Source organism: Phascolarctos cinereus, unplaced genomic scaffold, assembly GCF_003287225.1.
Source record: "Phascolarctos cinereus isolate Bilbo 61053 unplaced genomic scaffold, phaCin_HiC Scaffold_5;HRSCAF=322, whole genome shotgun sequence".
Lineage (NCBI taxonomy): Eukaryota > Metazoa > Chordata > Mammalia > Diprotodontia > Phascolarctidae > Phascolarctos > Phascolarctos cinereus.
The window spans coordinates 413717289-413730696 of record NW_027555958.1 but is presented as its reverse complement, the minus strand read 5'-3'; the positions used below and the strand labels follow the sequence as shown (position 1 = coordinate 413730696).

General features: G+C 38.7%; 1 protein-coding gene across 5 annotated transcripts in view; it reads left to right on the top strand.

The window, feature by feature from the left end:
* Positions 1–13408, top strand: part of RABGAP1L (RAB GTPase activating protein 1 like) — a 681088-nt gene that overhangs the window by 572678 nt on the left and 95002 nt on the right. The gene's annotated exons all lie outside the window — the stretch shown is intronic.

The following is a 13408-nucleotide window of genomic DNA, read 5'->3' as shown; positions in this document are numbered from 1 at the left end:
AAAAGGAATTTTTAGCCTAGAGAAGAGGAAACTTGGGAGAGGTTATCATATTTGGCATGAAGTAGAGGTAGGAGGGCCATGATGTAGAAAAGGGAATAGGTTTGTTCTACCTGACCCCAGAAGACAGAGCTTCGAGAAATGAGCATAGATTGTTCAGAAACAAATTTGATGTAAGGAATTTGTTTTCCTAGCAGAGGACTCTCGAAGTAGAAAGGACTACCTCAGGGGGTAGCTTCTTCCTCCCCACTGGAGGTCTTCAAGCAAAGTTCAGTGTGGCCACTTGTGTATGTTGGGAAGGGAATCCTTATTTTAGGTCCGGGCTGTACTTATCATGGCTGTCTGAGGTCCCTTCTAACTACCCGAAATCTATGTTTTGAGGTGTTGAGGGGAACTAATAAGTAATTAGCATAAGGTGATTATAAATCATTATTGTTTAAATAAACATTACTATATTTATTTGTTAGGTGTACTTTAGAATTTCATTGGCATTCATGGCTAAACAAAACCCCCAACCACATCAAGCATTTCTGTTGCTCACTAAAAGCATCCTTTTAAAGATGCCCACTTAATACTTTGTTCTCCCTTCTGAAGCCTTTCAGGTGGCATTCCCTAATTTTACATTCAATTTGTCTTTATTTTTTTTTCCTCAAAAAGTGCTAATTTTATGCTTTCACCCTACAGCAAAGCCTGTTGCTTAGCAACTGACGAAATAACTAATGGGCCTATAGTTTCCTATGGCCTTAAAGGCTTCTTTCTTTCTTTCTTTCTGGGGGGGGGGAGGGGGGAGGGGAGGGAGGGAGGGGAAAAGCGCTGTCATGACCAAGCAAGCAGCTTCTTTCACACAGACCGGAAGTGGTTTCCCCTCAATTTCCTCTGACTTTGGAATTATTTCTGTAGCAGCCTTGTGGGTGAAAGTGGGGGGCAGTGCACTGGATACAGTAACAACTCAATATCTTTGATTTGGATTCCTTTCTCATTTTGACTTCTTTTTTCTTCTTGCTTTAGAATTGCTATGTTTTCATCTTTTGTTTCAGGCAGTCTCCCCTGGCTAATTAACCCTCTTATTGATATATGCAAGATGAAAAAAAATGGCTGCATCTGGGTACCCAGTTTCAGGAACATCTCATCATTCAGAAATTGTGTTTTGTTTTGTTTGTTGTTGTTGTTGTTTTTAATTAAAGGAGAAACATTCTAAGGTCTAGGAAACATAAATTGTGTGGATATTAAATTTAAATGATTGATGTCCACTCTCACAGTGACTTTTTTAGTCATATGATTCGCAGCACTGCTTTGACAGGCCTAAGTGTATCTAGGCTCCTAAGCTACTGCCACATTGCGCTGTCTCATTGGTTAGTGCAGACATTTAGTTTATCCATTTGTTGGAAGCTGAAGTAGCACATCCCCCATCCTGGTTTCCTTTGCCATCTCTGTACTTTTAACATTGTTCAAATAAAACCTAGCCTGTAATAAACTGACTTCCAGTTTGTATTCTGTAGTATTGCAGTGAAAAGGTGTGGTCTGTGAAAAATGTTATTATATGTCATAAAGGTGTTGGCAGAGATGGAATATGTGCAGTGAAAGAAAATCAGAGGGGTTTTTTTGTTGTTGGTTTTGTTTGTTTGTTCATTTGTTTCTTTCTTTTGCTTAAGAGGAAGCTGCAGTTCAGGGTGGTTGCTTTTGAATTCAGAGCCAGTCAGGTGGTACCATGGAAATTTATAGCCAGTGATCTTTTACAAGAAGAAACTCCCAGGCTATCACTTGTCTAATGATTAATTATGCTCATAGATTTGTCATGAGCTTTTATGATAGATCTCCAGTAAAAGGTTTGCCTTACATAAAGAGAAGCTTTGCAAATAGCTACTGATAAAATTGAAATTGTTAATGGATATTGTATTTTTATAAGTCAGTGGTAGGAGGGGGAACATAATACCACCTTAAAAAACAGGCCTCATTAACTATATTCTGTAAGTTCTTTGTACATTGTTGATATGCAAGAGTTCATACATCAGATTTTTTTTTCCCTCCAATCAAGAACAAAATGGCAAGTTGAAGGAATGGAGATGTTTAAAGACGCACATAATAGAAGCCAAAGAGCTGGGCTGGTATAGGTTACCTGGAGAATGTAAGGACTATTTGTGCCAAGAAGCTTTTATTTTCTTGATTCTTTAACAAAACCATATAAACAGTTATATAAAGCAAAAATAATCTTCCAGCCATTTGTACTATATGGTTTACAATGTGTTGTGGCTAAAGTCCTAACTTCCAATTTAAAGTGGCTAATTTTAACATTTAGAAATGGCTAATTCTGAAATTATTCCTAAAACACATTTAAAAATGACTAATGTTAAAATTATTCCTAAGAGATTTAGAAGAACAAACTGACATTTCTAAATAATTATCAATGGATTAACTATTAAACACCTGGCAATTAATAATATTTCATTTGAGTACCTGAAAAAAAACTTTACTGGGATTGTAGAGATATATCGTTTAGTACAACTCTCTTGTTTTACAGATGGGTAAACTGTGATCTAGAAGTGACTTGGGGGCAGCTAAGTGGCACAGTCGATAGAGCACTAGCCCTGGTGTTAGGAGGACCTGAGTTCAAATTGGCCTCAGACACTTGACAGTTACTAGCTGTTTGACCCTGCGTCACTTAACTCCATTGCCTAGCCAAAAAACAAGCAAACAAAAAGAAATTACTTGATTTCTCCAACACTTAATTGAAATTTTTAATTGAAAGAATTGTAATAAAAATAATAAATAAAAACTAATAAAAATAATAAACTTTAATAAATAACTCTTTAATTAAAAAAAAACTTTAATAGAAAGAACTCTAGACTTGGAAACAGAAGACTTGCATTGAAATCTTGCCCGGGCAGTGAGGTGGCCCAGGGGATAGAGTACAGAATCTGAAGTCAGGAAAACCTGAATTCAAATTCAGACTCAGATACTTTATTCTTTGTGTAACTCCAGTGAAGTAACTTAACTGCTGTCTGCCTCAATTTCCCAATTTGTAAAATGGGGCTAATAACAACACTTAAAGCCTTTTATATGCATATAATATACCTTTTGTATACCTATCATATGTCTTTTATATACCTTATATGCCTAATATATACCTTTTATATACACCATATAAACTTGAGTTGCTATTTTTATTATTAAGAATGTATAGCCTTGTAGAAAGCTTCTTATCATTGTGGGGTTTCTAATCTAGTACTGTCAATAAGGCACACACAGAAGTAACTATAGCAATAAGAGCACTTGCTTCCTAGGGTTGTTCTGAGGATCACGTGGCATGATATCTCTCTGTGAAACACTTTGCAAGCCTTAAAGTGCTATGTCAGTGCTAGCTGTGATTGTCTTTTTGCTCTCTTTACCTTGTGGACTACCACATTCTAATAATTAATCAACTGAACTTGACTGTCGTGAAAAAAGACACTGATAATTTTTGTCTTAAAGTTAAGTTTTTCTCCTTCCATTCTGTTATAAATGTGATGTTAGTGATACATTTTTATTTTCGGCATTTCTTTAGTACTTTTCAATATAAATTAAAACAGTTTTAATAGAGAAATAGAATACAGAGACAAACTTTGGAAACTTGGGAGCCTCTGCATATTATATATTAGTAAACCAAATCCATTTTAAATTGTCTTTTAAAGTTCATAGGTGGTATCTTCAAATTGCACCTGGCAGAAACTTCAAAGGTCACTTCTGTACTTAACAAAGAAAACTGCTGTTTTCAACAAGATATTTCATTTGGATCTTTAATAAAGATAAAAATAAGTAAAACGGGGACATTGGAAAACCCCATGACTATAACCACACAGGGAAAGATTGTGCTGTGTGCAAAGCTGTCTCCATGGCATGGCCCATAGTAATGAGTGTTTTGTTGATACAGTTATAATAAATAAACACTCCTATACAATTTTTTTCCTCTGTTCCCTGTCCATTTAACGGTCACTCTTCATAATAAAAATCAATGATGTACTACTTGTAGCATGGTCAGAGAGATGTGAAGGAACAGTGTTTATTGTTCCTCTTCCTGCTAAGCAGATTTAACCTCCAGCTCCACTCACCTTTACCAGTCATCCATGACTGGAAACTCATTGAAATTTCCAAATCGTCCACCGAAACAAAGCAATGTACAAAAAGTTATAGGAGGAAAGGAATGAGGCCGATCTGTGCATGGCACCCTTGTTTTCCATGCTGGAGTCTCCAGGTAACTGGATGTTTTAAATGTAAGGACAATGACCCTCTCTGTTCCAGCTCCTGCAAACTTCGTTGACTGCCCTAAATCCCTTTTCACTTTCAACACTACCATCCCACTCTTAATCTTGGCAGATTATGCCTGGAACAAAGGAGGTGCTTTAGAAATTGGTTTTCTTGCCTCCTTTTTAATTAAGTAAACTGAGGAAAGAGGCTCTTCAGTCTTTACTCCATTGTCACAAACCCTTTTCTTTTCAAAGGTTAACTCCTTCGTCTTTGCCTTTGTTCCTCTCTCCTCACTAGAATTTCTAAGGATCTATTATTTCTACCCCTTATTTTTCTCCATCCTTCCCCTCATCACATTCACTTTTTTCTACTGCCTTGAAATAATAATTGACATTTATATAGCACTTATTATGTGCCAGGCACGATGCTAAGTATTTTATAGTTATTATCTTACGTGATCCTTACAACAACCCTGGGAGGTAAGTGTGATCATAATTCCCATTTTACAAATGAGGAAACCGAGGCAAATAGAGGTGAAGTGACTTACCCAGGGGTCCCACATCTTGTAAGTGTCTGAGGTCAGATTTGAACTCAGGTCTTCCTGACTCCAGGCCAGGTGATCTATCCATGGTGCTGGAAGGGGTCCTTAATTTAGAGATGAGAAAACAGATGGCCCTTTAGGTAGAAGGAATTCTTTAGTCACTCAGGTAATTAAGTAGCAAAGCTTGGATTCAAATTCAGATTCTCTAATGAGGAGGGATTTGTTGCTGCTTTCAGTCACTTCTGACTCTTTTTGGTCCCACTTGGGGTTTTGCTGGCAAAGACACTGGAGTGGTTTGCCATCCTCCTTCTCCAACTCACTTTACAGATGAGGAAACTGAGACAAAGAGGGTTAAGTGATTTGTCCAGGGTCACACAGCTAGGAAGTGTCTGTCTGAGTCTGGATTTGAACTTAGGAAGAGGAGTCCTCCTGATTCCAAACCCAGTGCTGTATCCTCTGCACCACCTAGCTGAGTACTTGCAAATTAAAAAGTAAATCCCTGGAGGGCAGGGGCTGTTTTCTTTTGCCCCATATCTTCCCAGTGACTGTAGGTACTTAATAAATACTTAAATAAATGCTAGATTGATTGCTGCAAAGACAGTGCTCTTTCCACCATACCAAAATGCCACCAAAAACTTCCCCTCAGACCTATCCATACTGTTTGCCAAATACAGTCTGTCCAGTTAGGAGTCCTTCCTATTTGTTTTCTGTTTCCTTCCTTTGATTCCTTGCCACCTCTGTGTTCTGTAAATGCAAACCACCATTCAGTCATTCATGCATTCAGCAAATGATTTGTTTAGCAGCTCCCATGACCCTCCTCTTCCTGACTTTCCTGTTAGTTGTGAGCACCATCATCCCCATTTCCCTATGTCCACTCAGGCCTCAAGTCCCATTTATTCTACCCTGGTAAGGTCTTTCCGTAATTCCCTATCTTTCTGTTCTGTAGAACCCTAGTTCCATCTCCTATCTCTTCACCAGGGGAGGCAGGGGTGGGGAGAAGAAAGTGGTGATAGAGTGGAAAGAGTTCAGGATCTGGAGTCAGAGGTCCTAGGTTCAAATCTCGACTCTGCCGTCTGTAAGTCACTGCCCAATGTTGTTTCTTCCAGCTCTAAATCTATGAAGCTATGACCCTGTCATTGTCATACTTGCTTCCCATCTGATTTCGCTGTCTACCTTCTCTTCCCTCTTCCAGTCCCTTCTGCCCATTGCTAGCATTACTTTGTCATATGACTTCCCTGCCTCCCAAATCCAGACTTATCTACAAGATGAAGTGGTTATTCCTTAGCCTGGTGTTCAGGCTAAGATATTTAGTTCAGATCTACCATCTGTCCCTAATCTTTCTTTACCACTTTATTTCCTACTATCCTTCCACTGTAGCTGAACTACATTATTTAATTTACTCCGAGAATATTGCCTCCTTACCACATTTTACCCATCCTTCAGTGTCACGTAGGGCCCACTGCCTCCAGGAAGTCTTCCCTGACCACTCTGGCCCAAAATGATCTCTTCTTTCTCTAAATCCCTGGAGCACTTTTTAACATTCATACCAGGTGTTTGTCTCTTCCTCTTAAATGGCATCACATTGTTTAATTTTTCATTTCTGTAGATCTTGTCTTGTTGAAGACAGGGTCTATAAAATGATACTCACTGTTCCCTCAGAACATTCAGTAGAGTTTATATACATAAGAGCGTATTTGGTAAATCACATTTCTTGAGATCAGATCTGGATTTTGGAACTTTCCTTTTAAAAACAAAGCAAAACAAAAGCATTAACTGCATTTTCCCCCTTATTTCATCATGATGGGGAAGAAATGTTTTTGTTAGGCTTTTCACCAAGCCACGGCACTGTTCCATGATGCGTGGCCATCAGCCAGTTATCCTTAGGTTCTGTATCTGTTCTGGTCCTCTCATGCCTTGTCATGCACTCTGAGTGCCCAAGGTGAACCTTTTGCAAGGAACAAATAGTGCACTGGTTTTCTTGATAGAAGCTTGTGGTCATGAGTGAATTATTTTAAATCATCAGGTCAATAGAGAATGCTTTCTAAATGAAGCAAAGAGATATATGTGGCAGTAAAATCTCGTGGTGTTCAGAGCATCAAGTGGAACAGGCTGTATCCAGCCATTGCTTTTGCCTTTTTAGAAGAGTCTGAATCCATCCTTATTTCTGTTTATGGTGATTATTATTATTATTCCTTCTTTTCAAGTACTAGAATTTACAATCCCAATTTCTTATTTCTTTTATGGAATCGGTGCAACAAATCCCATTTCTTTCTCTCTCTCTCTCCCGCTCCTTCTCCCCCTCCCTCTCTCTCTCCCCCTCCCTCTCTCTCCCTCTCCCTGCCCCCCCCAGGAGGAAACAATGTTTCATGGAAGGACCACTGGATCTAGAATTTGAGGTCCTGGAATTGAATCTTACTAATACTAATTAATTACGTGTGAGATCTCAGGCAAATCATTTTACCCCTCTGGGACTCATTTTCTTCTTCTATAAAATGAAAGGGTTGGACTAAATGATCTTTATGATCCCTTTCATCTTCAAATCTTATGATCCTCTAAATAATGATACTACTAGTTCACCTGTAAAAATTGGAAACAGAGGTTACTATCAATGAATACTTAGCATCACTCAATGAAAAATTATTTTCAGTATTAGCTAAGGATATAATAATAATAATAATAATAAATAATAATAATAATAATGATAATAACAACTAGCAGTTATATAGTACTTACAAATATTATCTCAATTCATCCTCACAACAACCCTGGGAGATATGTGCTATTATTATCTCAGTTTTAGAGATAAGGAAACTGAGGTGGACTTGCTTAAGAGACTTGCCCAGAGTCACATAGATAAGGAAGTGTCTGAAGCTGGATTTGAACTCAGGTTTTCCTGACTCCCAGTCCAGTATACCGTCCACTTTACCACCTAGCTTAAACGTCAAGGCATGTATCAATGGCGTTTATTAAGCATGTGCCAGACACTTTGCTAAGTGCTAGGAATTCAGATACAACTAAAAGAAGAACAGACCCTGCCCTCAAGGAACTTAAAGTCAGATAGGGGACAGCAGCATGTAAAAGGGGGTTGAGAAAGTATCTACAGAAAGGCAAGGTAGAGAAAGTCTAAAAGTCTGGAAATTAGCCCAGAGAAAAAGGAAAGAATGAACATGGCTGCCATGGGCACTTTCCTTAAAATGGAGAGTGGGGGAGCAACTGACCAATCGGAGGGTCATTGTAGGGGTGGATTGAATGTCCTGGATGAATGGGCTGCAGTGACACAGAGAAATCCTTAGAGACAGGAGTGGAGTTAAGAAAGAAATGAAGGAATGACCCTGAATATTAGAATATAAGATCCTCACATGTAACAGTTGTTTCATTGTTTTTATCCCCAGTGCCTAGCAAAGTACCTAGCAAAGTGTTGTTTTTCAGTCATTTTCAGTCATGTTGTGACCCTGTTTGGGGTTTTATTGACAGAGACACTGGAGTGGTTTTCCATTTCCTTCTCCAGCACATTTTACAGGTGAGGAAACTGAAGCAAACAGGGTTAAGTGACTTGTTTAGGGTTTAAGGCCAGATTTGAACTCAAGTTTGAACTCAGTCTTCCTGACTCCAGTGATACTATGCACGGTACCACCTAGCTGCCCAGCCTGGCACATAGTATGTGCTTAATAAATACTAGTTGATCAAGCGTTACATTCATTGCTTTGCAGTCTGTGGAATCTATTGCATTTATTCACATTTTTTGACCGAGATGAGGTGAGGAAGAGAAATCTCTAATTCCTGTTAAGCAGGTTTTTTTTTTTTTATCTCGCTGGCCATTCTGTTCTTGGTTAAGTACTGGAGAATTTAATAAAAACAAGAACATTTTCTGGCATTCAGATTTGCTTAGCAATTGCTAGAGATAGAGATAATGAGTTAGAATGGTCTAGATAGAATTTCACACACGAGTAGTTATTCATTTCTTTATTTGCCATTACATAATGTTAAGAGAATTGTTTTATTTATTTACTTTTCATTTTTCTTACTCCTCTTGAAGAACTCTGGGTATAAGGTCCTTCTAGAGTAATTACTAAATGTTTAAAAAACCTTTTGTGTTTTTAGTAGCAAAATTTTCTCACATTTTTACACGTGCACACTGCTCTGCATAGAAAACCTAGATGTTGCTGGTCAGTCTTACCTGACTCTTTGTTATCCCATGGATTATACCGTCCATGAGGTTTTCTCAGCAAAGATACCAGAGCGGTTTGCCATTGCCTTCTCCCGTGGATTAAGGCAAACAGAGGTCATTGCCCAGGGTCCCACAGCTGGTAAGTGTCTTCCTAATTCCAGGCCCAGTATTCTATCCACTGAGCCACCTGGCTGTTTCCTTGGATGCTGTAAAATTCCCTGATTAAGCTGAGCTAAGATGCTGCTTAGAATCTCCACCCTCTTGTTCGTTACACAGGTAGTTATGGATTTCTCTTTCCCTGGCCTCTGTGTATGTACTGTAGACATTTTGCCGTTTCTGAGACATACATACATATATACATTTGTGTGTGTATTTATTTATATATATGTATATACACAGAAAGAGACATTCCTTGTACTCAGCAGGTACTGAATAAGGGCTTGCCGAATTTCATATGATTAAAGAAAAATGACTAAATTGATGTAACATTATTAATTTATTTTGGGGACCTCTCCAGAGCATCCATTTGTTTAACAGGAGGAGGAGGAGGAAGTAAGTCGTCTGTTAAGATCTATGTGTAAAACTGAACAAAGAGGTATCTCACTAAGGGGTAGGAGAACCCTGGCTCTAAGTTTTCAGAGCCCCCGCTGTTCTCTGGTCATATTTTTTTCCTTCTTTAGTGTTTTTCTCCTTCACGTCTAACACTGATAGATACATAGAGGGTATGACTACATTGTTCACTGATGGGAACTTGAAACGTGGCACAGAGGCAGGTTGAGGCCAAAGGTCAAAGTTGATGGTCTTTGTAATGCCCTGAAATCTGCCTATATGTATCAATAACAAAATAACAAAGTTTGTAAAATATCGCTGATTGGTTTCTGTATCCATGTCTTATTACATAAATCTCTGCTTCATTTTGTGTCCTTGTGAACTTTACCAGCCTTAAAACTTAAGAGGGCAGAAACCTGGGCTATTTGATTTGAATAGTAGAGCATAGGGCTAAGAAAAGCAGCCCTATGACAAGGATTTTCAGGCCTGAATCAGCAGGCATCCCAGGGAACTTGTGGTTACCCTTTGAATATGAAAACTTGAACAACATTTAGAAAGCATCAGTGGCACATCATTATAGAATGTTTTCTTATGTTAATGGGATCTTTGATCTATGCCTGATTCAACAATTGTTTTACAGCCACATGTGTTTCAATTTAATCATTAACATAGTTATTAATCGCAAAGTATCCTGCTCGCTCACTTCCAGGCTTCCAGATTTGTACTTATCCTCGTCATTATCCTGAATTTTTCATTCTCCCTGACCCCACATTTCCATTCAGTTGTCAGATCTTACTATTTCTTCCTTCCCAGCATCTCCCACATCCATCCCTTCTCCCCACTCACCTAGCTACCATCACCCTTAGATTGCTACAGCAGTCTCCTTGTCAAGCTCCCAGCCTCAAGTTTTTTTTCCACTCCAGTCCACTAGTCATACTGCTGTCCAAGTAATTTTCCTTAAGCCAAGATCTGACTGTATGACTCCTCTACTCAAGAAATTCCAGGGACTTTCTATTGACTAGGTTAAAATTATAAACTCTTTTGCTCTTTGGCCCCAATCTGTCCTTCCAATCTCATTGTACATTACTCTTCCCTCTTACACTCCGCAAACCAGTCAAAATTACCTTCTCTTACTTCCTCACACACATGACACTCCATCTCCCATTGTCATGCCTTAGCTCTGGCTATTCCACATCCCTGCAATGCACTCCTCCTTTATCTCTTATAGAATCTCTATCTTCCTTTAAGAATCAGTTCAGGTATCGTCTTATGCAGGTAGACTTTCCTGACCCCTCAACTGCTGGTTCCCCCCATCCCATACTACCTTGTATTTAACTACTACCTGTGTTCATTAACTTTATGACTATGCTATATATATTGTAACATGGAATTATTGTCTCCTCCATTAGAATGGAAGCTCACGGCGGGGCGGGAAGATTGTTTCATTCTTTGAACTGGTTTCCTCAGATCCTCAGCACCTAGCACTCTGCCTGACACCTGGCATACACTTAATAAAACTCTTGATTGATTGGTAAAAACTTAAGTGATCCTTCAGGTGAGCCATGTGATACTGGTTACTTTGGAATCTGAGGGACTTTCTAGAGATCAAGGTTTACTGTTGTTCATTATGTCTTAATATGATAGGCATTTCCTATACAGAAACCTGGAGGACCTCTGAAGGGAAGGGAATAATATTTAGACCATTTTAGCTAAGGCCTTACATAGCTCACTTTTATTTGTTGGTTTAAAGAAATAAAGTAGACAGGCTACTTTAATGCCCCATAAGAGGTTGATCCACCTGTTCCCTTCAGCTTCCTTTTTAAGTCCCAACCAAAATCCTGTCTTATACTGGAACCCTTCCCCTTAATTCTTCCCTCTGTTAATTATATCCTATTTATCCTGTATAAAGGTTGCTTTGTATATATTTGTTTGCATGTTGTTTCATTAGACTGTAAGTTTCTTGAGGACAGGGACTGTCTTTTCCCTCTTTTTATATCCTCAGCTCTCAGCATCTGATGCACAGTAGGTGCTTAATTGATGTTTATTGATTGATTGTTGTGAGGATAGCGTACAGTAACTATGGAGGGGTCCACTCTTCTCATTAGTGTTGAATCACAATATACAGAGAGAGACTCTAAAAAATAGATAAATAGAACAATTTTCTTTCTTCTGCCCATCAGATGAATCCTTAAAATATCTCTAGCTTCCTTGGAGAAGTAATAGGAAGGGAAAAAAAAGTCTGAAATCAACCATACAAAGGGATGTACCTCTGACAACGAATGGCTGTAGCAATGCCAAGATCCAAAAAATATGAATATTCAGAGTGATCCAAATACAAGAAACTATGAAGACCTCTTTTTACCTAGGGTGTACAACGTTAAATTGGTAGTTCAGGGAAATATATGTTGTTGGACTTTTGGCAGTAAAACCATTCCCGGTGGAATCCTGTTTGGGAGTTTCTGTTAAGTAAGCAGTATCTGAAAGCTATACAAGAAATATATGAATTTAGCAGTATCTGTAGCACATCCCCAAAGAGTCTCCACTCCCAGGAGTGACATTTAGTAGTTTGCTATTGTCCTGATCAGCTGATATCACTCTCTTTCTGCCCTGTCTCATGGTGAATTAAATTTGGCAGATTTGTGTGTATGTGTAGATTTCCAAAGGAAACTCATTTAGCTGTTTTCCAAGTGACGGCTGCAGTAGTCCTCTTTCCACCCACCATATTTTTTTTGAAGCTGTCCCAAATGCATTATTACAGGAAGCAAGTCATTATTCCCTCCCTCCTGCCCTCTTTCCCAACCCAGGGATGGATTGTTTTCAAAAATCCTAAGTTGTCAGCACTGATACAAATCTTAGAGATCATTTAATCCCATTCCTCTTGCTGTGTAGATAAAGAAAATGAGTTCCAGGGAAGTCCAGGATTTAGCAAAGACATTGCTGGTAATAGATGTATAGTAAAAGTCTAAATGATGGCTGAGTAGATATTGACACTTGCCCTAAGTCATAAGGCTACTTAATGACAGAGTTGGGACTTGAATCCAAGCCTTGAGCCTCCCATTTAAGAAAGGTTTCCACAATTAGGACGTGAGCTCCTTGAGAGCAGGGACTATGCACATGTGCCTGGCACATAGTAGGCCCTTAACGAATGCTTCTTTCTACACCCGACTGCATATGATTGTACACAGAGGGACCACCTTTTTAATGGAGTACTTATTCTCACCATCTATGGCAGTTTCTTGGGGCCAGAGGGACTGCCTAGGGATGCTGCCAAGTTGTCTGCACTTTTAACGCTAACCACCTTCCCTTTGGTATTCTGTCCTTTCTTGTAAAAATTGGGAAACAATTTAGCTATATCTGACCCCAGGGAACCCTCCTTTTTCCTTTTGGAGTTGGACAATGAGACAGTCAGTCCCATAGAAGCTGCAGAGGGAGGCCGTGGCATTGAGGAGGGATTGCCCATCGGTATCCATGTCAATTTGGTCGTTTTATGACAATGATATTAGAGCCAGAAGAGGAAATAATGATGTGTACAGAAAACTCATTTTCAAAGAATATTTATAAGAAACACAATTTTTGCAGAATCCAAAATAGCCTTTCTCTGAAAAAGAGAATAGCTTCATACTTCTCTTTTATCCCTAACCTCTGAAAATTGAGTAGGAGGGAACATTTTAAAAATGCCACAAAAATGCTAAAAACCTAGTTAGAACATATCTAATTGATAGGAGCTAGGAAACTCTATAAAACATCTAATGTAATTTTTGTGGCCATATTAGAGGACCTCTCACATGGGGACTATTTAGATATAATCCTAGTCAAACTTTGCCTAACTAAGTAAGCAGCAGACCAGTTACTTGGAATACATAAATACCAAATAATTTATATGACATCCTAGATATGCCATTTAATATTATACTAGCGTTAGAGTATTAATG